Genomic DNA, 27,353 nt, shown 5'->3' on the forward strand with positions numbered 1-27,353 from the left:
AAAGTTGGTGTTGTGGAGTGTCAGAGTGAGGGCGGGGGAGGGTTATAGTGTCAGAGAGTGGATTTGTTGGAGTACAGTGCCGTAGAGTTCAGTGGCTGACAGTGTCGTGGAGGTGAGTGGAATAAAGTGGAGTGAGCTGGACTGGAGTAGAGTGGGGTGAATTGGACTGGGGTAGAATGTGGTGGATAGAGTGGACTGAAATGAGGTGAGGTGAATTGGATTGGAGTGGAGTGAATTAGATTAGATTGGGGTGGGTGGACTGAACTGGAGTGATAGGGGCAGGGTAGATTGGAGTAAGGTGGTTTGGAGTGGAGTGGATTAGATTGAACTGGGGTGGGCTGGCACGAGGGGGATTTGGTTTATTGGAGTGAGATGGTCTGGATTTATTGGACTGGAGTGGGGTGGGTTTGAGTAGCGTGGGTTTGAGTAGGGTGCATTGGACTGGAGTGGATTGGTTTGCAGTGGGGTTGGGGCAGAATGGGGTGAACTGGAGTAGATTGGAGTGGGGTGCACTGGGTGGGGTGGATTGGATGGGTGCATTAGATTGGAGTGGGAAAATTGAAATGTGGGGTGTATTGGGGTGGGGTGAACTGGACTATGAGGTGGATTGGAGTGGGGTGGGTAGGAGGGGTGTATCAGAGTGGAATGGATTTGGGTGATGTGGATTGAGGTGGATGGTCCGGAGTGGGGTGAACTGGATTGGTGTGGGGTGGATTGGAGTGAGGTGAACTTTTTGAAGTGGGGTGGACTGGAGTGGAATGGATTGGCTTGGTGTGGAGTGGATTGGACTGAAGTGGATTAAGTTGGACTAGACTGGATGGGAGTGAGGTGGATTAAGGTGAATTAGATTGGAGTGGGATGGATTTGAATGGGGTGGGTGGATTGGGTTCCAGTGGATTGGAGTGAGGTGGACTGGACTGCTATGGATTTGCGTGGGTAGGTTGGATTGGACTGAAGTGGGTTGGATTGGGGTGGGGTGGATAGGACTGAAGTAGGGTGGATTGAAGAAGGGTGGATTGGAGTGGGGTGAGTTGGATTGGCGTGGGGTGAGTTGGATTGGCGTGGGGTGAGTTGAATTGGCATGGGGTGGGTTGGGCTGGAAGGGATTTGGGTGGATTGTATTTGAGTGGGTGGACTGTGGTGAGTGTACTGAACTACTATGAGGTGGATTGGAGTAGGGTAGACTGGATAGGCTTGTCTGTGGTGGGGTGAACTGAGATGTAGTGGGGTGGATTGGATTGGGGTAAAGTGGACTGTATTGGGGTAAAGTGGTTTGGATTGGGGTGGGGCAGATTTGACTGGGGAAGATTGTGTTGATTGGAGTGGGCAGGTTGGAGTGGGATAAATTGTTTTGGATTGGGGAGGAGCAGATTTGTTTGGATTGCCGTGGGGTAGAAGTATTTTGGATTGGCGTGGGACAGATTGTTTTGTAGTGGGCAGATTGTTTTGGACTGGAGTGGGGTAGATTGTGTTGCACTGGAGTAGAGTGGACTGGGATGGATTGGAGTGAGTTGAGGTGTACTGGATTAAAGTAGGATTGACTGTGGGACAGATTGTTTTGGATTTGGAGCGGGGCAGATTGGAGTGGTGCAGGCTGGACTGGGGCAGATTGTTATGGATTGGAGTGAGACAGTGTGGAATGCCAAAGACACACAACTGAACGGACTGCTTGTAGCACCTTGGATGAACAACTGTTCTGAAAGAGGTCATGCATGAATAAGCTTACCAAAGAAATTCGTGCAATTCTAGCATTCTGGAATCAATCCTTTTAACCCTTTCACTGCTAGGCCTTCCCTTTCCCCCCACAGTGCTAAGCCTTTTTTTGGTGCAACTCACATGTAGGCCCCCATAACTTTTTGTCCATATAAGATATCCACGCCAAATTTGCATCTTTTCCCAACATCCTGGGGATTCTAAAGGTACCCAGAAATTGGCCTAACTACATCTACATTTTGTTTTTTCAGGAAAAGTAGGGCAAAAAGTGCTACAGGAGAAAGCATCTGTTTTAGAAAGGGTTTGTGGTGCTAAAATCACCATCTTACCAGCTTTCAGGAACAGGCAGGCTTAAATCAGAAAACCACATTTTTCAACACATTTTTGACATTTCACTGGGACATAGCCAATTTTTCGTGCTTTCAACCACCTTCCAGTTAGTGGTAGAAATGGGTGTGAAACCAGTGGCGGATAGCTATACATTTCTAAAAAGTAGACAAAATTATGAATTCAGCAAGGGGTCATTTGTGTAGACCCTTTAAGGTTTTACTATAGAAAGTAGCTGTTGAAATAAAAAATATAGATATTGAGTTAAAAAAAATCAAAAAAAAATCTGTAAGTTCTGACTATGGCAGATTTTCAAAAGCAATATACCGTTGGGTCCACTGGAGACTTTTGGTTGCGGGGATATAGGGCTCGTAGGTTCACCAAGAGCCCTATGTTCCCAGAGCCAATAACTGAGCTGCACCATGCAATGTTTTTTCACTGAGTACCGGGTACACAGTAATTAATTTTGTAAAATGTAAAGAGTGAAAAATAGGTATCAAGGAAACTTACATATTTCCGTAATGGGTACAAGATATGGAGTTTAGAAGCAGTGATTATTTGCACGTTTTCGAATTTGGGAATACCCATACTAGCATGTGAATTAGGGGGCATTTCTCAAAAAGTCTTCTTTCTTATACACCGTCTTACATTTGGAATGCACAAATACAGAGAAAGACAACTGGTAATAACATCTGCTCTAGTATTCTGTGTTACCCTAAGACTCCCAAGAAAAATGGTAACTCACCTGTGTGGGTAGGCCTAGTGCCCACAACAGGAAACGGACCAAAATGCAACGTGGACACAGCACATTTATCCACTGAAAAGTGACCCTTATTTTGCAATGTGCCTAGCTGTAGATTTTGGGCTCTAGCTCAGCCAGTACCTAGGGAACCCTAGCAAACCTGTACATTTTTGAAAACTAGACACATAGGGGAATCTAGGAAGGGGTGACTTGTGTGGCTCTAACCAGGTTCTGTTACCCAGAATACCTTGCGAACCTCACAATTTGTCTAAAAAACACATTTTCCTCCCATTTCTGTGATAGAAAGTTGTGGACTCTGAGGGGAGCCACAAACGTCCTTCCACCCACCATTCCCCTCAGTCTCCCGATAAAAATTATACCTCACTTGTGTAGGCAGGCCACGTGCCTGCGGCAGGGAAGGGCCAAAAACATGTAGAAATTAAGGGAAAACCAAAGCGGGTCAAAAAGGGCAGTTTTTTCCATGTGTTTTTAGGCTGACTCTGCTTTGGGCATCCACACAAGTGGGGCAGAACTTTTATCAGTACAGATGGGGCAAGGCTTGGTGGTAGGAAGTTTGTGGATTCTTGAGGATTCTGCAAGTTTCCATCACATAACTGTAGGGAAAATGTGTGATTTTAGGCAAAGTTGGAGGTTTGCAGGGCATCGAGGGTAAAAAATGGTGTGGGGTGCATATGAAGCACGCCACCCTGGACTCTTCCAGATGTTTGGTTTTCAGAAGTGTACAAGTCTGGCAGGTTTTTCCAGGTGGCAGCATAACCAAGCCCAAAAAGTGCAGCCACTCACCACTGCAAGTGGGACGAAATTGGGAGTTAGTCAAGCTCTCCTGGAACATATGTAAAATCTCTAGCAGCAGCTGCAAACCTTTTTCCCAAAAAACGATCATAAACTATGTTTATGATCGTTTTTTGGTGGAAGGGGCGGAACCCCAGGGATGACCAGTGTGAGGGGGAGTGCCCAGCACTCCCCCTCAGAGTCCATGTGTGTTTGGCCAGCCGTCTCGGGCTGGCCAAACACACATTTGCAAAGGGCTCTCCCCAGCCCAGCAACATCTCTGCTGGGCTGCAGAAAGCGTGCACAGACTCACAGTCAGGCGCCTAGCATATCCTAACGCTGCTCTAAGCAGCGTCAGGATTGGCGCAGGGCAGGCTGGGAGCCTGTGCCTGCATCGCCAGCGAGATGGAGGAGCAGAGGGGCAGCGTGGGATCAGAGGTAAGTGTTTTTTTTATTTTGTTTTATTTATTATTGAATTATCCCCTCCCCCCGCATGCCACCCCTTTCCATTAGCGCAAGCCGCGACTGGCAGAAATACCTTTTTTTTTTTTTTTAAAGAAAAAATATTCCCCGGCTTCTAGTAGCCTTTCTCCCCCAGCAGGCAGATCAGGGGTAATTACCCAATCTGCCCCACGATAAGGGTGGGGGAGGAGGGCACAGAAAGACTTTAGTACCCATTTATGAGGGGTGGGGGCATGACCATGCCCAGGTTGGCAACCCCTCTTTAAATAAAAAAAATAATTATACCCCTGATGTGTAGTGGACTTTCTGCTCTGGGAGGAGGAGACTGTTCTGATTTTTAGGGGTAGGGTGGGGGCTTTGCCTTGCCCATTCTGGGCAGCCCCACCCTTACTAAATAAAAAAAAGCCCATGTTGGCTAGTGGGCTTTCTGCCCCTCTTTTTCCCCTTCTCTTCAAGGGGCAGATTAGGGGATATTGCACCCATTTGCCACCGGGGGGAAAAGCCTGGGAGGCAGGGGGAGGGGTGAAGGACGGAAAGGGAAAGACTGTATAATTTTTTTTTTTTTTTAATTAAGGGTAAAAAAAAAGCCCTTGCCCAATGGGCCACTTCCTCCCTCCCTAGTAGCCTAGTGGAGTGGATCCCTGCTTGGGGAATCACCCTCCTCGGGCCATCCCCAAGCAGGGATCCACTAGCGAAAGGTACCTTTGGAAAGGGGAGATTATCCCCTTCCCAACGGTACCCCTCCCGTTGAAATTGGTGCTCAGGGGGGCGGAGTTATGTCTCTTAGCACTGAAGAAAATGAAAGCAAATGAGCAGATCGGCTCATTTTACTTTCATTTTCCCCACACGGTGTGCCAATCGTCATTTCAGGATGGGGATACTTTTAACCATTGTTGCTGGGGGAGCTCTTCCCCACCAACCAGGGCTAAAAATATCCAAATGATATTCACACCATGATGTCCAGACCAGAGAGATTTCATGTGCCATGTGCGTGGATTGCCTGGAGCTGTCCAACACACATGAGCACTCCGGCAGACAGCTCCCAGCTGTCCGATGCACAAAAAGGATCAATCCATCTGCTCTGAACACCTCTTGGAAGAGCTACTACAACAGCTGTGTCAGCCAAATTACCAACTGGCCAACCGCATCTACCCCTAACCCAGTACACTAGGTCAGGTGTAAGAAACTTATTCTAAGGTCCCAACCCATCGCTGAGAAATCAACTCAACTCCAAATATGCCTGAAAGACCTTCCTGACATGCAAGCAATGCAGAAACCCTGCGGCCTCTTATTGAGAAGGAGAAAAAAGGGTTGGCGTGCAAAATCCCTGTGAGCAGTGACATGCAAGCGGAACCTTGCTCTGAAAGTCTAAACAGCCCTTAAAAGCAGTAACTGCAGCTGTGTCAAGCAAAAAGAGGCAGGCAAGAAAATATATTCCACCTCCACTGGCTTGCTAAAGTAATGGCGACAATTAAAACACTGTCTTCCAGGACTGTACTGGCTAGAAAGAATGAGAATGGTCAATCTTCAGCTGAACAATCAAGAACATAGCGAGAACCAACTGCTCAAAACAACTGAAGAGAAACCAAACCTTCTCTGGCCGCAAAGCCCCCTCTTTAGGTCCCTCAAGGCACGCTCTCACACATGTGAATGTAATGTGGATTTTGACAATTTGTGAATGAGAAGGTAATCTGATAAACTGTAGGATGAAAGTAACTTTAATTGAAACAGACCACCAACTTCTTAGCACCCCCACCCCCACAAGAAAGAATCAAGAACCTTACATTAATTCCATGGGTAGAATGACTATGACAACACTCAGTCTCTAGACTAAAGGTCTAGATTTATTGCAACTCTGAAGGTCCTCTAACTTAACCTCTACTGTGACCAATTTAATGCACTTAATAATAGTAATCTAAACTCCTTAGAGCAAATAGGTTACACAGACTGACCAGTTCCTATATGTCCAACAGAACAGACCTACATCAGATTGATGCAGTGTCCAAAAATATAAAACACGGTACCCTTAAAAAGAGTCAGGCATATGGAGTGTTGAACAACTGGGTTTAGCCTGTCTAAGAGTTTTAAGTTGTGAGAATCACACATCAGTGGCTTAGTAAATTCAGACTCCCAGCAGCATTCCTTGAAAAAAGGACTGAAATGGTCACAAGACCTCAAGATCTGAGAAACAGTGAAAAGGCAATCACAGATAGATGAGGAAGGCAATCCTTGTGAACTACCACACCCATGGCGGTAACTGCTGCTCAGACAAGGCCCTGGTGTCTGTGCAGTTTCAGATGGCCAGCCAAGCACACACGCACAACTAGGTACACTCTCCCCTCCTCCGTCTCCCCCTCTCCCGTGGCCCAGCCACACTCCTCCCTGCACTGCTGGCTATGCCAGAAGCAGAAAAATTTAAACAGTACTAAACTATTGTTTTATTTCTTTGGTTCTGGTAGTGTACTGCCTGGTCATACTGATAACCCATTCTTAAGAGTCAAAACGATCAAGAATCCCTTCCACTCACCCCCCCCCCCTCCCAAATTTAAAACAACTCGTCAAAAAGCTCCTTTTGTGTTTATTCTCAACTGCAAGTAAGCAAGCAAATGTGGTTTTGCCTTGCTAGGTCTCAATTACCACCAGTTTGAGCAATCTTCTGGCAGAATCGTGACCTAGGACTGCATACAATACCTGTCTTCAATGGAAGATAACATCCTAACATCCTAATGGTGATATCTACTACAACTCCAAAGTTAAGAATAGTCCAGCTGTTTTTTCATGAAGCCTCAATTGTGGCCTGTGAGGCACACGTACTTCTGATTATGAATTGTCACCAATGCCATGTGGGAAATGTCAGTGAAGTCCTGTCCTTTTAAGGACCATTTGTAGCCTGTGACCTTGGTAGAATGCCTCCATGATGAGGAGAACCTCCTGAATGTTGGCTTTCAAATGCTAAGTCTCACCAAGTATCATGATGAGGATCCAAATTATCTCTGTGGTTCCTGTTATTTACGTTTCTTGAAAGACCTTAATGATGTTAACCTTTCAATAATTTACCTAACACCTCAACCCTATCAAAGGAAACTCTGATGCTGTGCTCCTCAGGCTTCCATCAGTAAAGCCCATCTTCCATGTGCAGGAAACACATCTCTGCAGTGAGAATCCTGCTATCAGAGTGGCATCACTGGCCCATATCTAACAATAATTCAACTTTTCATCTATACCCTTGAGGAAAGGTGAACCTCAGACTCATTGTCCACTGTTTTTAAAGGGGCCAGCAGAACGATTTTGAACTGTTTTAGTCATCCATGGATTTTCTCCCACTTCCAGAAGAGAATGTGTGTATGTCCCAACTTGTAATGTAAACAACGTTTTTGCAACATAATCTGTACTGGCCCGCTGGTTAGTGGAAAATCCTTCACAACTCCTGAAAAGGGATTTCACCTGTCAATCTGATATTAAACCTAAACACAAACTCGGTGCTCCTTTCACTCGCAGAGGATTACAAACAAGACTGAGGAGTGGAAGTGCAACCATTCACCTCAACCCAATCCATAAATGGCGGAAAATAAAACAGACGCCCTGCTAGCTAGTCTTCTAACATATCCATCACAAGGAACTTTGTTAGACACTAGTCATGTCTTGAGTGCACCTGGTTTATAAATGCCCCCCCCTTTAGTAATCATTACAACTGACAAAGGTTAGGGGTCTACTCCAGTGTTTGTTTGCCACTTAGTGCAGGGAAATTATCTCCATTGTACAATGAAATCTGTCTGTTTTACAGAATGTTATAGAAAAATTTTATTCATCCAGGTTAAAAACTTTGTGGCATATCCCCAACTCGTTGCAGTATTGACAAGTTCGCTATCAAGTCAAACTTGTGGGTTCACAGAGAGACTGATTGGAAGGAACCGGATACATCATGAGTTATTTTTAGTGAATGCCTTAAATTAATATTAGACACCATTACCTTCAAGACTTAACAGAGGTGCACGAGTCATCTTCCGTTAATTGAGCCACTATAGGAATAATGAAGTTAACAGTATGCCACTTGGATAACAGCTGGGGATATGCCACAAGATTCTTAACCAGGATGAATCCAGGTTTTCTATGATATCCTGTAAAACAGAGTCTTATTTAATTCCAGAGTGTAGATGATTTTCCTGCACAATGTGGCAAACACTGTAAAGGAAAACTCTATTCATGATGCTGGACGGTAGTGAACCACTGGTGGTTCGAATGTGATTTATATCAGGCGAAACAGACTTTCAGCTGCCCATTTAAGCATGATCAGAACTAAATTGGATGTATCCGAAGCTGTTCATTTTAATTCATGAAGGTATGTGTATCAGTCCTAAAGAAGGTGGAATTTATAAGCCAATTTCATCAAAAAGCATTGACGAAATATTAAGACAGGTTCTACAGGCACTGGTTGTTTCTATATATTATTAAAAATCATGGATGTTTAGTGATACATGAAGTAGAGGTATATGCATTCAAATACCAACTGACTTGTCTTAGAGGGACCTTCCTTGTTTTTTGTCATATGTGGAATATGTTTTCTTATATACATTTGTGTTTTTGATAGAGATTGTCGGATGAAAACCATACATATTTTTCTAAGTTTTTGTGGTATTCTGTTTTACCATATTTTGGAGTATTTGTGATTGGTGTGATATTGAATGGTGCAGAGTGCTACTGGTGGTAGGTCTTAATTTTTACAAAGGGGAGCATTTATACATTTGGTCTAGACGATCATGTCCCCTTGGTTTTAAGGATTACTGTTACTTTTGGATTGCATGAATCAAGACCTGCCCGAAGCCCCTCCTCGGAGTGGGGAAGAAAGGTGCCCTGTAAAACCTAAACCACCTCTTCATATGCCAGCTTTTGCCTTGGATGAAGCCTAATAACAGCTCTGATTCGCTTTCAAACAGCATGATACATCTTCTATGACTTTTGTGAAGTTTGTCCTGTCCCTGAGGGACAGATGTGGAATGACGGCAAGCATACCTGTTTATGCTTGGCAGACTTTAACCAGGCAACCTTACCAGCACCCTCTCATACCAATTACTCAACTTGTATTAACACCTCCAAAATGCCTTCTCTCAGACCAGTGTGTTTGCCAAGAGGTCAGATTCTCTTGTTTGCACTTGTGCTGCCTAGGCTTTACCTTGTATGGCTCGTGTATGATGTGTTGCATTAGAATTTCAGTTGTTAAAGGCAGCAAAGGTCCAAAACATTAAGGCACGTCTATCTCATAATTAATGTCTCAGGCTATGAAGACGGGTGTGATAGCAATGAGTTCCAAACTATTTTATCTATAAGTTCCACTTCTATGAAAAATATACTTTCATTATAGATTTTAATGTGAAAAGACTTACAGGTGTGGCCAACAAATGTGTGCAATGCTCACTAAAAACAATAATACTACTACATTTACAAGCACTGCTCATGTGCCATTGTAACCGGGAACGTCTGAACAGGTTTAAACATCAACAAATGCTTCTCAGCAATGTCATAAACGCTTTCCCTATTTTTGGTACAAAACCTACTGCAATAAATATTTTTGATATCGGCGAATTAGTTAAAATCTACACTTGCACCTATAACAAAAACAAATTGTGTTGCCGTCATAAAATTTCTCAGACATCACGGGAGAACACAACAAAACACAATTGTTGCTAACAAATTCCTAGAAGACAGCAGCTCCACGAAGAGGCTGAAGTTTCGTTTTTAAAGGCAACTTGGCAAAATGACAGTGTACATCTAATTACATTTTCCGGCGAGGAATACTTTAGAAAATCAAGGTCTGTAGAGTAAAACTGTGTTAAATAGGGCAGCCTGGCGGGTGTGTGACATAAAACGGACATTCTAGATATCCTGCTCTCTATTTACAAGGCTTGTCCAAATCTGCCATTTGTTTCCGAAAGAGGGATTTACATTTTTTGTGCTCATTTCTGAAACATTACAAACTGTCAGTGGCCTAATTTGCTGCTTGTTTAGCAGTGACCGAACAGCGCGTCATTTGTTATCCTCTAATAGAAGCAGGATGAGGTCATTGCTGGTCAGAATCCAAACGAGTGATGCATTTTTTCAGGGTCACGGACAACAAGCCTAACCTGTCACTGCACATCAGACAGCTGAGGAGATAAATGTAAAATAAAGATTACTGTTTTATCACAAATACCAACTTGTAGTAAGTGAAATGTACTCGCAATAAGTCACAAGAGGAATTTGCAATAACAATCAGGCAAACTACGGTCAGCTTAAATTGTCTGAAAATAGAGGTTTTGAAATTGTCTGTCCTTCAGACATGGTGAGTTATCTTATAGAAAGAGCAAAGCTAAGTCTCTTATTATAAGGCCGCAGTTTAGGAAGGGAGGACATTTCAGAGACACTTGTGGTTGCTATGCGATTTAAAAAAAGCAAGCTTGAGAAAATATGATGGCTGGCAACACTAAATATAGATCTAGAGGCCAACCTGCTACTATGATAATAAAAAAAGGGCCTGGATTGGAAAGGGGTTGTAAACGCCGACACCAGTGCTCTGAGCAACTTTAGCAGAACTCCAACCTACTGAATAGAAGAACAGGGGGCGGCTCCTCCTCAATGGTGGAGGAGCGGCGTCCCACTGGCTGAGGGCCAGCAGCATGTGAAGGGAGGGGAGGGCTGGGCCTCAGGTGGTGGGAAAGGAGAGTGCACAAAGTGTGCATGTGTGTTTGGACGGCCTAAAGCGGCTGTCCAAACACACATGCGCACTTAGGTTTCTCCATCCGGGCTGGAGAAACTGCATAGGCTCGGGTTGTGTCTGGGTGGCAGTCTGAGCCGCTCAAACCAATCCTGATGCTGCGCTCATGCTAACTTGAGCATGAAAGCAGCTCCAGGTTTGCTGGGGAGCCTGTTCTGCTGTCCCAGCAAATGCTGGGACAGCAGAACAGGCAAGGAGGATGAGCGAGGCAGCAGCAGGGAACGGCAGTGCCTAACGGTAATTCTTTTTTTATTTATTTACCCCGCCAATGCCCGTCACCCCTCCCCTTGATATCTGCGGCAGCCGCCACCGGAAATAAGTCAAACTGACTGGAATCACATTCTGTAAAATAACCACCTCAGATGACTTTTAAAGAATAAAAAACGTAATCTCAATATCATCTGTGCCACTAAGTATAACAACCAGTGCAGTGATATTGGCAAGCAGAGAATCTGCTCCCAGCAGATGAGGGCTCTCCTTGAGGGGCAGTGTGATGGAAACCGGACTCTTGGTTACTTGGTGCAGATTCCCCACTCTAATGGCAGAAAAAGCACCCCAAGACCCTGTTGCAAGGTGAGAAAATGATTTGGAAAAAGCAATAGAGTGATGCAAGATATAGTTGGAGATAGAACAATTGACAATTATCATCAGAGTTTATGGTTAAGTAATACACAAATGAGAGGAGGGCCCAACCCTGAGTGAAGCAATCAATGGTGCACTGGCGGTGTTGTAAACTGTAGTAGTTGCGAGCCTCCAAGAGTTCAGGTTTGCGAGTGCTGCCAGACCCCACACACACACCTAAAGAGCCAAGATGGTGCATGTGGAACTCTGGAATGCAGAGGCCAATAGCCCTTGGTAATAGCATACCAGTTTTAAAGGTAGAGGCCTGAGGAACTGGCAAAATGGGGCTTTCCCTCCCCTGCGGCTACGTATCATGCCAAGGAGAGGCAGGACGTTTTGACTAGCCGGAGGACATGGAGGAAAGGCCCTAAGAGACAGGAAAGGTCCACCACTTCGAAGCATGTTCACTGCAGAGGCACTGAGTAGGAAATTTCTGAGAAGCCGTGGTCCTTGCCAGCACAAGTACCGTGGTTTCAGGTGATAATGAAGCATTTCCGTTATGCCCTATCCCAATCCCGGAAAAAAGGGGGAGCAAAAGAGAATAAAAAGTTCTTCACACCCAGACCCTCTTTCCAGAGTAACATTTATTTCAAGAAGAGGAGGTGGATGACCCTTTTTCGGCAAAGTTCTGAGGGTGAATCCTGACTGCAGGACGTGAAAAAGGCTATGAGGATAATGACAAAGTATACACCGGAAAGTCTCTTTAATTGAGAAACTCCTAGAAGAATGGAGAACCAAAAGGAGCAGACTGAAAAATTGGTGGGAGCTTTGGAACCGAAGCTGAATACACTGGAGACATCCAAAAGCAAACAAGAGACTAATATGCAAACTTATGAGTCATTTAAAAACAACGGATGTTTTGCCATCAAATATTCACACCCACGATCCAACTTTCCAGGAGAAATTAACTGTCTTGCACATTCCAGACAGGCGCAGGGCTTTTCTAGAGTGTCTGGTAGACTTTGCATCCTTCTAACATACCACCGGTGACTGGTATAGCATGAAGAACACAGCCAGGGACCTTGCACTCAACATGTATTTCCCCATTCTAAGGAACTGTTCAAACATTCTGGTATTCTGTTAGTTATGGTTTTTCACACAGATTACATCTCTAGGCGAATTTGTGAGCTACTAAACATACTCTTGTCCTAGAATATGTCCAAAAGCACACACTGCCTGCCTCTAAGGCGCTGACTCTCTCTCAGAATGTATGAGACCCACCTCAAAGCAGAATACAAAGCCCATAAGGGCAACGTCTGAGTGCAATAGATAAGCATGCTCTTGGCCAGCCAGACCCACGTTGACCTGTTCTGATGGATGAATATCTTTTCAGCTGATGACATCTATTTCTACTGTAGATTAGTTCTTAGCACAACCCTTATTTGCAGTGGTGAACGCTGAGCCGGTTTACTGTGGTTAATGTGCTACCTTCACTTTTGACAGACTTGTCTTACTCTATTTAAATTAAAGATTGGTTACTTTTCTTAAACTGTTCAGTACCCTCAACTATGAGGTGGACCAGATAACTCATTCAATAGTCAACCAACACACACACTTGAAGTTCTATCTAAAGGAGCATCCCAAGCATTTCAGAATAGACAGAACTACACACATGGCATTTAAAGACCCATAACCTAGAAGACAAAATATGTTCTCTAGCCTTCCACCTAGATCAGAGGTTCACTATATTTTCTATGTATCTTTGGCACATGTGCTATGAAATCTGAGCTATGGTGGCCTCTTAGGAGAAAAAACAGCTAAGCAAATCTACCTCAATTGCTAATTTTTGCATTGTTTCGAATGAGGTGGATATGTTACTAAACAAACACAGTGTGAGCCTATGGCCATTTAAATACTTTTTATAGCTATTTTACAATTACTGGGGATGCCCAGCCTGACAACGTAGAATGACTCAAGCATGTGAATCTATGAAAGATACAATGCAGGAGAAGTGTAACTAACCTCTGTGGTTTCTATTTCTGGAGTACTCTGCTCAACAATTATTCCTTGTGAAAAACTAGAGGTCTGTGGCTTCAACACTACATATCAGAATATTCCAGTACAGGACCGGTGTAAGGAAATGCCTCCTTGGCATGGTTACCCCCTGACTTTTTGCCTTTGCTGATGCTATGTTTTGAATTGAAAGTGTGCTGAGGCCTGCTAACCAGGCCCCAGCACCAGTGTTCTTTCCCTAACCTGTACTTTTGATTCCACAATTGGCACACCCTGGCATCCAGATAAGTCCCTTGTAACTGGTACCTCTGGTACCAAGGGCCCTGATGCCAGGGAAGGTCTCTAAGGGCTGCAGCATGTCTTATGCCACCCTGGAGACCCCTCACTCAGCACAGACACACTGCTTGCCAGCTTGTGTGTGCTGGTGAGAACAAAACAAGTAAGTCGACATGGCACTCCCCTCAGGGTGCCATGCCAGCCTCTCACTGCCTATGCAGGTATAGATGAGTCACCCCTCTAGTAGGCCTTACAGCCCTAAGGCAGGGTGCACTATACCATAGGTGAGGGCACCAGTGCATGAGCACTGTGCCCCTACAGTGTCTAAGCAATACCTTAGACATTGTAAGTGCAGGGTAGCCATAAGAGTATATGGTCTGGGAGTCTGTTTTACACGAACTCCACAGCACCATAATGGCTACACTGAAAACTGGGAAGTTTGGTATCAAACTTCTCAGCACAATAAATGCACACTGATGCCAGTGTACATTTTATTGTAAAATACACCACAGAGGGCACCTTAGAGGTGCCCCCTGAAACTTAACCGACTATGTGTGTAGGCTGACTGGTTCCAGCAGCCTGCCACACTAGAGACATGTTGCTGGCCCCATGGGGAGAGTGCCTTTGTCACTCTGAGGCCAGTAACAAAGCCTGCACTGGGTGGAGATGCTAACACCTCCCCCAGGCAGGAGCTGTAACACCTGGCGGTGAGCCTCAAAGGCTCACCCCTTTGTCACAGCACCGCAGGACACTCCAGCTTAGTGGAGTTGCCCGCCCCCTCCGGCCACGGCCACCACTTTTGGCGGCAAGGCTGGAGGAAACAAAGAAAACAGCAAGGAGGAGTCACTGGCCAGTCAGGACAGCCCCTAAGGTGTCCTGAGCTGAAGTGACTCTACCTTTTAGAAATCCTCCATCTTGCAGATGGAGGATTCCCCCAATAGGATTAGGGATGTGACCCCCTCCCCTTGGGAGGAGGCACAAAGAGGGTGTACCCACCCTCAGGGCTAGTAGCCATTGGCTACTAACCCCCCAGACCTAAACACCCCCCTTAAATTTAGTATTTAAGGGCTTTCCCTGAACCTAGATTTAGATTCCTGCAACTACAAGAAGAAGGACTGCTGAGCTGAAAAACCCCTGCAGAGGAAGACCAGAAGACACCAACTGCCTTGGCCCCAGACTTACCGGCCTGTCTCCTGCCTTCCAAAGAAACCTGCTCCAGCGACGCTTTCCAAGGGACCAGCGACCTCTGAATCCTCTGAGGACTGCCCTGCTTCGAAAAAGACAAGAAACTCCAGAGGACAGCGGCACTGCTCCAAAAGAACTGCAACTTTGTTACAAGGAGCAGATTTAAAGACCCTGCAACTCCCCGCAAGAAGCGTGAGACTTGCAACACTGCACCCGGCGACCCCGACTCGACTGGTGGAGAACAACCAACTCAGGGAGGACCCTCCGGCGACTCTACGACTGTGAGTAACCAAAGTTGTCTCCCCTGAGCCCCCACAGCGATGCCTGCAGAGGGAATCCCCAGGCTCCCCCTGACCGCGACTGTCTGAACTCCATTTCCCGACGGCTGGAAAAGACCCTGCACCCGCAGCCCCCAGCCCCTAAAGAAACGGAACTTCGGTGCAGGAGTGACCCCCAGGAGGCCCTCTCCCTTGCCCAGGTGGTGGCTACCCCGAGGAGCCCCCCCTTGCCTGCGACGCTGAAGAGATCCCTTGATCTCTCATTGACTTCCATTGAAAACCCGACGCGTGTTTGCACACTGCATCCGGCCGCCCCCGCGCTGCTGAGGGTGTACTTTCTGTGCTGACTTGTGTCCCCCCCGGTGCCCTACAAAACCCCCCTGGTCTGCCCTCCGAAGACGCGGGTACTTACCTGCTGGCAGACTGGAACCGGGGCACCCCCTTCTCTCCATTGAAGCCTATGTGTTTTGGGCACCTCTTTGACCTTTGCACCTGACCGGCCCTGAGCTGCTGGTGTGATAACTTTGGGGTTGCTCTGAACCCCCAACGGTGGGCTACCTTGGACCAAAAACTAAAGCCTGTAAGTGACTTACTTACCTGTGAAAACTAACAATAACTTACCTCCCCCAGGAACTGTGAAAATTGCACTGGGTCCACTTTTAAAACAGCTTATTGTGTTTTATGTGAAAAGTATACATGCTAAAGTAATGATTCAAAGTTCATAGAGTACTTACCTGAAATACCTTTCAAATGAGATATTACATGTAAAATTTGAACCTGTGGTTCTTAAAATAAACTAAGAAAATATATTTTTCTATAACAAAACCTATTGGCTGGATTTGTCTCTGAGTGTGTGTACCTCATTTATTGTCTATGTGTATGTACAACAAATGCTTAACACTACTCCTTGGATAAGCCTACTGCTCGACCACACTACCACAAAATAGAGCATTAGTATTATCTCTTTTTACCACTATTTTACCTCTAAGGGGAACCCTTGGACTCTGTGCATGCTATTCCTTACTTTGAAATAGCACATACAGAGCCAACTTCCTACAACCGGTATGAGGTTACACCTATTACAAGAAGAACAAATTACTTACCTTTGGTAACACCTTATCTAGTATAGACTCTATCTAGCCCCAGATTCCTTACCTTAGAACATTCCAAAGGTAGACTGGTTCTGGAAAATCCAGGGCAGTACCTCTCTGCGTCCGTAGGTGGCATTAATCGCCTCCATGTCAGTCTGGTTGGTGTCTTCCGCGCCAGAAGTGACATGCACAGTGCCTATATAGGCGCCACCACAGTGAGCTTAATATCAGTTTCTTATTGTGACATTTCTGCGCCAGAAGCACAGAGCCATGATCGAATGCTGATGGACCAGCGTGCATACACTAAGGACCTACAAGTGTTACCCTAGGTGGAAAAATCCATTCAAAGAAGCAGGGGGGGGAGGGGGGGGGGGGGGGGTCAGTCAGGAATCTGCCACTATGTAGAAACTCTGCCAGATAATGCACAACTGAAGGGAATTAAGCTATTTATCTTCTAGCCTTCCTTAGCTTAGAAATCCATACCCAAGTAATACCTCCCTGGAGGAGGGTCTACAAACAGATTCAGACCAGGAATTTCTGGAGGCCCGAATGGGCAAAGTGCCATACAATGGACAGGACTGTCCAGGCAGTAGTGCTTTGTAAATGTGTGCAGAAATGCCCACGGCACAGCCTAGCAGATATCCAGGACACAAACTCCGCGAGTTAATTCAGGGGTCACAGCCTGGGCTCTCGTAGAAAAAGCCACAAGCTCTCATGGGGTTGCTTCTTGGCCAGTGCACAGCAGATCTTAATGCAGAGCACAATCCATCTGCAGATGGTCCACTTCTGCACAGCTTTTCCTTTCTTTGACAAAACGGACCCGATGGCGAGCTGACCATTTACCCAGTGCTCTTTCGTATGATCAGAGTTTTTTTGGGACAGGTGGTGGAGTCTCTACTCTTTCTTGGAAAGATGAGGAGCAAATAAGATTGGCAGTGTGATGGTCTTGCTGGTGTGGAAGGACCACCACTTTCGTCAGGTAAGAGGCACGTGTTCTCAGAACCAGTTTATCTGGAAAAAAAGGTAGTGCATCGAGGGAGCACAGAAAGGGCCTGCAGCTCACTAACCCTCCTGGCCTTAGAAATAGTTTGTGTCCCGATATACATGATGTTGAACTTGCACAGTCGATTGCCCAGTGACTTCGAGTAAAGACTGAATAGCATATGGAGGAAACCTAATATGAAAGGATGCATATTTGAAAGCCTTCATTTGGAGAAACAATGAACGTTATGTAGCATAAGAATTTGCCCAGTAGTTTCTCCCCTTAGTCATGTGGCAGAGGGGTAATTGTTTAGAGTTGAATGTTTAAAAGGAATTTAATGTGAGTGGAAGGCATGAGATAATTTACAACATGACAAGAGCATTGTCAAGTACTTTGAATGTGTTTTGTGCAGGGCATGTAGCAAAACCTTACCTTTTAGGTTTTGATTAAGTAAGCCCTTTCTGGATTGGGGTGTGACGTATTTCCATGGCTCTCTAGTAAAGGCAGGTTTATGATATCTGTGTAGTTTGAACAGGGATATATGCATTAGGGATTTGGTGGCAGTAGAAATTATGCTACTTTTAATGTGTTGTGACTAGTCACTTGGGCTGTTAATGTTATGAGCCATAATTAAAAGAAAATGAAGAGGGTCTGTCACAGGGTTGAGGAGAATCCCAGATTTATATAGCTGGTTGGCAATATTTTTCAATGTTTGGGCTTGCTACGAAATTAAATGGGTAAAGTTTGGCATGGTGTGGTATTTCAAGAGGACCATTACTATACAGAGAGGCCGACTGTAATAAATGAGTTTATGTTGTAACAGAGACTGATTTAGGCAGATATTTTTCAAGAGGACAGGAGACTTGCTACAACAAACGACTTGTGAAGGATTCTAAAAAATATCTGTTTGCAAAAATTGGCTGATCTGAGGTGTACGGCATTTTCTGGGATAAAACTGGCTTTGCATATTTGTGTTATTGTTAGTAAAACTAGAGAATGCAGTGTATCGCTCGAGTTTGCACGTGTATTGTTTTGCAGATTTTCAGAGCTGCTTATCTCCATTATTCCAGAGAACTGCAGCTTTTTTTTAATTTCCCTATAATGAGCAACAACATTTATGATGAGAAGTGTGAATTCATTGTCGCCCACCATGCACCAGCAATGGCCACCATTTTGCTTGAGAGGGATTTCATTTTAGGAGTAGGTGGGGATGTTATTCTTTGTGATTCAGTACTAACAAATAGGTAGAGAGTAGGGATTAGAAAGGAATTAGGAATTAACTGGACCGACCACTCACAAGTAAACTGTGGCACCGCAATTTGAGATTAAGAACATGAAATGAGAAGACTATCATAAAGCCAAACACACAAACTTCTACATCTGCATCAATGTGACCGATTTACCTTGTTTTTTGTCTTGGTTAAAGATATCACACCTTCATGTTGGGAGTGATTGCGCTGCTTAACATTGTTAACATAGTTCCTTAACCCTTCTTAGGGCTGTACAGGACCATTGTGGCTTCCTTCAGGGGGATCAACCTACACTAAGTAAAAAAGAATGTGAGTGATGTGGGGTGTTTAGTAAATGACAAGGGTTATCTTGCACATCACAGATTACCTCTCTTTTGTGTTTTTTTTATGTGAGGAGGCGAATGGCTAAACTACATAATTCAAGGTCATTTTTAAAAATTATGGCAAGGGTGATGCACTTAGCTTTAGGTTTTTTAACTTGCCCGTTTTTTGCAACGAATGTAGTGTCGAGTTTGGAAGTGTTTTGAGTACTAGGACAGAGCCTGCACCGAAGGAAGTTTTGCTTGAGCTCAGGTTGAAGTATATGCCCCTTATTAGCACACTACATTAACTTAATGCTGAAGATGTAAGCGAAGTTGCCTAAGAATAGGGAATTTTTTATAATAAACTCAGACATGCGTCGAATAAACTGAAATGCATCTGAAGTCAATTCAAAGTTCTTCATATAGTAATAGTCGAGCAAATTAGTTGATATTTTTTACTGCTTCATCAGAAATTTCAGCTGCTTTTACTGCCAGATTAGCACAAAAAACAAAACAAAAAAAAAACATGGGCTTTGTGGCAAAATGTGAGCGAAAAATGGAAAAACAACGCATTGCAACACAAACACGTTTTAGCACATTGGCTCTCTGAAACTCTAATTTGGCATGGTAGCCTGTGTGACTGGTTTGTACCCTTGTTGTACTTTGTCACTACCTATTCTTTACAAGTGCGCCTCTCGATCATTCCATCTAAGGTTAACGGTTACAGGACTAACCAATGAATTATCAAGGCAAATTAGAGTAGGGCTGAACGTTTCGTATTTAAAACACAACAGAACATATATTTGTCTCTTTATTGATTTCAAATATGCACACAATACCTGTTAACCACTGATGAGCGCCTGCACTGCTAAGACACAGAACTTATTTTTTTGGTTGGACCCTCCTTTTGCACCTTTCTAGGTCCTAAATGGGGCTGTGGTAGATAAAGCTTTGGAAAAAGATCTGTTCACCACGACATGATGTACAAGTTACTTACCTTCGGTAACGAAATATCTGGTAGAGACATATTCTAGTTGCAGATTCCTTACCTTAGAATTTTCCCCTAGGCGTCAGACTGAATGCAGAGATTTTTCTTCGAGCAAAACCCTTGCGCGTCGGTAGGTGGTGTTGGTCGACTCCGCAGGCGTCGTAGTCGCTGTGATGACATCGGGAGTAGTACATACACGCCGCCCTCGTGCAGTGACGTCAGTTTCTCTAAACGACTTTCCACGCCAGAGTGCAGAGCCACTAAGAACACTGAGATTGGTGTGCCAGAGCTAAGGACCTGAAAGGGGGAATCCCTGTCACTAGAAATCAGTTCGCAAGCGGGGAGGATGGGTGGGCGGTAAGGAATCTGCAACTAGAATATGTCTCTACCAGATATTTTGTTACAGAAGGTAAGTAACTTGTACATCTGATAGAGACTTCTAGTTGCAGATTCCTTACCTTAGAATAGATACCCAAGCAATGCCATCCTCAGTGGTGGGCTGCGAACCAAGATCATACTAGAAAGTCCTGCATGACCGAACGACCAAAGTAGCCATCTTGACGGACCTGATTATCTAGGCAGTAATGCTTAGCAAACGTGTGCAGGGATGCCCACGTAGCTGCCCGACATATATCCAGGACAGGAACTCCGCGTGCACACGCAGTGGAAGCAGCAGTGGCTCTGGTGGAATGACCCCGCAAGCCTTCAGGAGGTTGCTTTTTAGCCAAAGCGTAGAACATTTTGATGCAAAGAAGCACCCGAGAGATGGTACGCTTTTGCACCGCCTTCCCTTTTTTTGCACCCTCTTAGCCAACGAAGAGTTGATCGTCCACCCGGAAATCTTTAGTACGATTGAGGTAGAACGCCAACGCTCTTTTTGGGTCCAGACGGTGGAGTCTCTCCTCCTTATGGGAAGGATGTGAGGGTGCGTAGAAGGTAGGCAAAGTGATAGACTGGCCTACATGAAATGGTGTAACCACCTTAGGAAGGAAGCTCTAGTGCGTAACACTACTTTGTCGGGATGTACAGACAAATATGGACGTTTTGAGGAAAGGGCCTGAAGCTCACTCACTCTGCGAGCAGAGGTGATAGAGACCAGAACGACAGTTTTGAATGTGAGGAGCCGCAAGGGACAATTATGCATTGGCTCAAAGGGGGTACACATCAAATAAGTAAGTACAAGATTAAGGTCCCACTGAGGCATGATAAATGGAGAGGGAGGAAATAAGTGGGTGAGCCCTTTCAAGAACCTACTCACAATAGGAGATTTAAAGCGTGAGGGCCAATCAGGTAGCCTAAGAAAGGTGGAAATGGCAGATAAATACCCCTTAAGGGTGCCCAAAGCAGAGCCCTGCTGGGCTAAAGAAAGAATGAACAGAAGAACCTCTGACAGAAGGGCAAAAAGGGGTTCAACAGATTTGTTGGTACACCATGCCACAAATTTATTTCAACGACAGGCATATACAGTTTTAGCTGATGGACGCCTGGCTGCCAAGATAACATTGCAGACTTCGGGTGGAAGGGCAAAAACCGTCAACTGTTGCTGCTCAATCTCCACGCATGAAGACGGAGGTTGGACAGGTTCAGGTGCAGAACTGTCCCCTGTTGCTGCAACAGAAGATCGGCCCTAAGAGACTGTCTGAGTGGAGGATCGATGGACATGCTCAATAGCTCTGGATACCACACTCTTCGAGCTCAGTCCGGAGCCACCAAGATGACTTGGGCCCGGTCGTTCTTGATTTTCTTGAGAACTCTGGGGAGAAGAGGGCTAGGCGGGAAGGCATAAAGGAGGCCTGAATTCCACTCAAGACGAAAAGCGTCTCAGAGCGAATGCCGCCTTGGAAACTCCAACACGCAAAACAGCTTACATTGCGCGTTCTCTGCGGAGGCGAACAGATCTAACCAAGGCTCTCTCCACTGCTGAAAGAGACCTTGTGCCACCTCCGGATGGAGACGCCATTCGTGATCGACTGTGCGTCGACAGCTGAGTTAGTCTGCTCTGGCGTTGAGGGAGACCGCCAGATGTTGAACCATCAGGGTAATGCCCTGATGTTCCAGCCATGTCCAGAGGCGTAGTGCCTCCTAAAAAAGGGACCAGGACCCTACTGTGCCCTGTTTGTTGGAGTACCACATGGCGGTAGTATTGTCCGTGAACACCTGCACCACTTTCCCTTTGAGAGAGGGAAGGAATGCTTTCGACGCAAGCCTGATCGCGCGGAGCTCCAGCAGATTTATATGAAGCCGAGAGTAAGGGGACGGACTAGGAGGGTTTGAAGGGGGCAGAGATGGACTGGACGAACCTCTGGTTCCCTGTCCCACGGCCATGTGGGATTCCGCGTCCTCAGCCACGCATAGGCTGACCAACATGCGTGGCACGGTGGCTGTGTGGAGGACGCGACAGGGCGGCCCTTCCGTGTCCACGAAAGAGACGAAAAGTGGACTGTGGTGGCCGAGAGGGACCGAGCCATAGCCAGGGAATCCTTGAAACTCTCCAAGGCCGAGTCTGCTTTGTCTCCGAAGAGACGGGTGCCATCAAAGGGCATGTCCATGAGTGACTGTTGGACATCCCCCGAGAAACAAGAAGTGCGTAACCAGGTGTGGCATCGTAAGGCCGCTGTCGTTGCAACCGATCTGCCCAGAGAGTCGGTCGTATCCAGCCCACAATGGATTGTGAACTTCGCCGTGTCCCTCCCATCGTTCACTGCTTGGGAGACAATAGCACGGGCTTCCTCCTGTATCTGCGGCAAGACTTGTGCAACGGTATCCCACAGGGAGTAGGTATAACGGCCCAAAAGGCATGCGGTGTTCACGGACCGCAGCGCTAGACTGGAGGAAGAAAACAACTTCTTGCCAAACTGTTCCAGCCTTTTGGATTCCCTATCCAGGGGTGCGGAAGGGAACGTGCCTGAAGAAGAGGAAGCCTGGATAACAAGACTCTCAGGCGTGGGATGTTGGGACAGGAATTATGGGTCGTTCGGAGCGGGCCGATGGCGGCAAACGATAGTCCTGTTCACAGGAGCCCCTGTGTTGGGTTTGGACCATGTACCCAAAAGGGCCTCATTGAATGGTAAAAGGCGTTCTGAAGTAGAAGCCCCAGGCTGAAGCATCTCTGTCAGGAGTTCAGACCTGACTTCTACAGTAGGTAGCTCAAGGCCGAGGACCTCAGCTGCCCTACAGACCCCCATACTATAAGTTGCTCCCTCCGCCGTAGCCACGGTAGGAGGAGACAGCACGCCAGCGTCAGGAGAAGTATCCAGACCACTGGCTTCACCCCAATCCTGTGCCCAGTCCATAGCGGGGTCACCCTGGTATTCATAAGGGTTCAAGGACCCCTCAAATTCCACCCCATATGTGTACCCATAGGAAAAAGGGTCTGAATCTGACCTGTGGTGAATAGGCCCCACCAAAGCCGAAGTCGGCCAACGCCGCTTTTAGTCGTCGGGGATAAGAATTGGGTTGACGTCGATAGTGGGCACTACCGACGTCAGGAGCATCGATAATCGACCCGGCGCCGGGGAAGGTCTCAAGGGTGCGGCCAGCACGGATCCGGAGGTGACCTTGGTGGCCAGGGCAAAAGCTGCCGGCGCAGAACCCAAAGGCCCCTCAGCCGAACCCCTTGGGCCCAAAGGCGGCGTATCAGGGTCGTCCCACACAAATATGAGGCGCATGGCCTCGTAAAACTCTTTCAGTTGGGCGGGGGTCGCTCCGGCTCCGGGAAACTCAGGGAAGCGCGAAGTCGACCCAGACACAGGCTCCAAGGACAGAGGCCTAGTGCGTAAGCGCACGCCTGCATCACGTCGGCTGAGCGACGGGGTGAAGTCGGAGAATGATGGGACTTCTTACCTTGACCCGAGGATTTAGAAGAAGACGAGTGGTGATAACTCCGCGAACGATCGAGACTTTCCTCTCGAGCGAGACCGGGACCTAAGTGGAGTCGAATGCCGGGCCGCCATTAGCTTTAGGGACCGCTCCCTCAAAGCTTTCGGGTGCATGGCCCGACACTCGGAGCACAACTTCAGGTCGTGGTCGTGCTTGAGGCACCACAGACAAACACGATGAAGATCCGTCACCAACAACATCCGATGGCAGTCCTCACAAGGCTTGAACCCGGTCTTCAGGGACATCTCGACGCACCAAAGTTGCACACAAAAATCTTTGACAAAACGGTCTAATTTGGCCAAAAAATAGACTAGGGTAGCTCTTCTCTGGGTCAGCATGTGGCACGGAAAGAAAAGAACTGACATCACTGCGCGAGGGCGGCATCTATGTACTACTCCAGACGTCATCACGGCGACCATGACGCCTGCAGAGTGTACCGACGCCACCTACTGACGTGCAAGGGTATTGCTCGAAGAAAAGTCTCCGGATCCAGTCTGACACCTGGGGGAAAATTCTAAGGTAAGGAATCTGCAACTAGAAGTCTCTACCAGATTTAAACGATATATCGCATTTGACCCACCTTGTGAGATGCTGGTTTGAGATCCCTGTTTGGCACAAAAATAACTCTCAAACCCCTACCAAGAACAGCATCTGGCTGTAGGTTCTACTAGGAACAAACCATACAAAGATTATGGGAAAACATGTTCACCTTTTTCTGCCTAGAGGTGAAGTGTACAGCTTCATAGTAAAATTTATCTTACCATGGCAATGATGAAGCTTTGCTATTTGCAAATTGTTTCATAAAACCCAAAACATGCAACGGATGGTAAATTTGAGTGCGACACAAATTGTACACGTTTTTGGTTTATAAAAATGTATGAAGCACACTAATTAGGCTCTTACCTGCCAGTTCTTTACTCCTTGCTTGCCACCTTTAGCTCAGTTTACAAAAGATATTCGTGTCTGATTGTTCTTGCAGAGGTCAAACAGTCACTGCGAACTGAATGGCATGAAAACCGGAGGCTTGCCAAGTTTCCTTTTTTGTGCATTTTTTGCTTTAAACTCAATTATTACAGGAAGGCGTGCTGAGATGTTTTAGTTCAGTGGCGTTTACGGTCTGTCAGAGCTGTTTATAAACTCGTGCGCCGTCAACCGGCAACTGCTCTTTATAGGTCCCTACATTTCCTTCTGATAACACAAAATATTCTCTGACGACAGCATACTGCTCGCTAGTGCAGGTGATTATTGTTAAAAAGCTTCTGTAAACAGTTGTTACAATCACACAATGGAATGGTACTCGAACTTCAACCACGAAAGGGAGATATGCTGAACCGTCCCTGCCAGGGTTAAAACCAGTGACTTTATTGATGTTCACTCTGAGCGTAACTCACTGGTAGATCATAAAGGCTTATGTCTCCCCCATGACAACCTTGCTCATCAATGCTTTATCCCTTTCCAAGGACTTTTTTTTTTTTTTAAAGAGGATTTTCGGTCATTAAAGTTGAATCAGGGCAGGCATTAAAGCAATGTGCTGGCGACGAGAAAGTTTGTGAAAGCTTAAAAGAGGATCAGCAACGTTAAGCTGCTTTATGTAAAGTTGACAAGGCAAAGCGGCATCTCCAGGTCCCCCTGAAGTCACAATTAAGAAAGGTGTATGTTGTAGCCTTAGTGACAGTCGGTGCTAAGGGCTTTAGGGAGGGCAAAGGTTTTAAAATGCTTGGGGCAATAAACCTAACCGGTGATGGCAAACACTGGAGGGAGAGTTAGGCTTACAAGGGTAAGGCTTGAGCTACAAAGGAAGTCACCTGCACCATGCTTAATAGCTCTACGTAGGTCACTGGGTACAATAAAGAGGCAAGACTGTTTTAGTGACTATACGTTTGACATTAAGTATAAAAATCTGTTTAAGAGCATTAGGTACACACCCCAGAATGACGATTCCTCTACCGACAGTTCAAAGTCTGTAAATTCCCTACTCTTGCTTGGCAAGGATGTTTTCAGTTCAAGCCACTAGAGAACAACGGCTGATTATATTGATGTCGTGGGCACTATGCCAAGCACTTCTACACAAATAAGGCACTATGGCCTAAAACACCAGGGCTTCATACAGAACCAAATATAGAGATGAAATAGTAGGACTGCACAATAACATATTCCCTCTAGACTCCGGGTCTGATTTACATCTTGGCAGAGGGGAGGAATATCCATCACAGGTCCGCAGTATTACGATCCCATTATATCCTATGGGGATCGTAATACGGTGGACGTAGTATGCGTCACGTTTGTGATGGAGTATTCCATATCCCAAGTTCTAAATCAGGCCCTCTGTTAATGTATCCACAACCACTCAAGCCTTGCTCCTCAATCCCTGAACTATATAGTCTCCAAATACCCTCTTTATTTATTCAACTTAACTATGCATGCAATGTAACCTGTATTCCTTCTTAGCCTGGAACTGTTATTTATGTTAGACGACTGGTCTGCAAAAACTCTAATCTCTTGTGAACCCTTCACCAAGTTAACATACATTAAACCACAACACTTAAGCACTTAAAAGCAATATATATTTTTCAGCATGTGAGTCTAAGTCAAAATACCATTTGTATAACAGTACAATCAGCAACTGAAAGGTATGGCAAAGTTTATAAAAGGCTGCCTCTGTTCTCATTTATTGCTTGCATATAGGAGATGTATTTTGCCATAAACAAGATTCCACTGCGTTTTCGTAAACTATGCAGGCAGCAGAACGCAGTGGGCACTAGGCCTTATCGAATTTATACAACTTTCAAAAAGCTGTATGATCTATCGCTTTCCTAATTTTTTTCAGTGTGTTTTTGAATACAGGAACTGGAACACACTTAAAAAAAATTAGAGTTTCCGTGAGCCACTTGGAGTTACCCCAAGGACATGTGGACCCCAAAGGGCTACTCAGCCTGGGCCAGACACTGAACTAGAACTAGTAGTTTACCTTTTAGTAAATAAGGCCTCTGACAAGTCCTAATGCATTCACACTGATCACAGTGTTGCGTTGGCCGTGTTGTGCATGCATCAGCTGCATATCCAGTGCAGCACATATATATATATTTATTTTTTGCTCTACTCAGAGTGGTAGTTAAGCATAAAGTAGGGCCTGAATAATAATGTGGAAGCCCACTGGAGAGCCCGGCATGTGTGGACCTGCACACCTAAAGGCAAGATGGACAAAACTGACAGTACTGGGACACAGTAAACAACTTTAAACAAGAGGAATGGCTTCTAGGAACCAATAACAAAGATCACCGGATTGAACCAGGGAGCTTGTACCAACAAGAAGTTGCTACATTGAAGATTCACAATTAAACATGTTCTGTGCAATGGGAACGGCTCAAATGTGTACCATTCATTGGGGGGGGGGGGGGGGGGGGGGAGGGAGTGGACCTGACAACTAAACTCCTTGTCGACACCACGTTCTGAGCACCAAAAAGTTTGCCTACGTGTCTTTGCCATCTCTCCATGGAACAGCTCTTCTGCATATGTGCCAAAACACTTCATTCTGAAGTTACGTTTTCTCTTAAAACTGCAGAAAAAGCCCTGAAGCTACAGGTTAGAAACGTGACTAATGACCCCTTTGCAATCACTGAGCACTATGATGCCTAAGGGGCAGACTGTACATCGAGAACATGGCTTGAGGAAAAAGCATATTTTACACCTCTGAGCCAGCGAAAAGTCTGCAAGTTTATATCAGGACTGCTCTGCTAGAAATGAAACTGTAGTCTCGTCTTGAG

The 27,353-nt window shown here is 45.7% G+C and overlaps 1 protein-coding gene across 8 annotated transcripts in view; it reads right to left on the bottom strand.

Annotated features, from left to right (window-relative positions):
- KANK1 (KN motif and ankyrin repeat domains 1) overlaps window positions 1–27,353 on the bottom strand; it is a 561,634-nt gene that overhangs the window by 72,932 nt on the left and 461,349 nt on the right. The gene's annotated exons all lie outside the window — the stretch shown is intronic.

The sequence above is a fragment of the Pleurodeles waltl genome, chromosome 1_1 (genome assembly GCF_031143425.1).
Source record: "Pleurodeles waltl isolate 20211129_DDA chromosome 1_1, aPleWal1.hap1.20221129, whole genome shotgun sequence".
NCBI classification, from domain to species: domain Eukaryota; kingdom Metazoa; phylum Chordata; class Amphibia; order Caudata; family Salamandridae; genus Pleurodeles; species Pleurodeles waltl.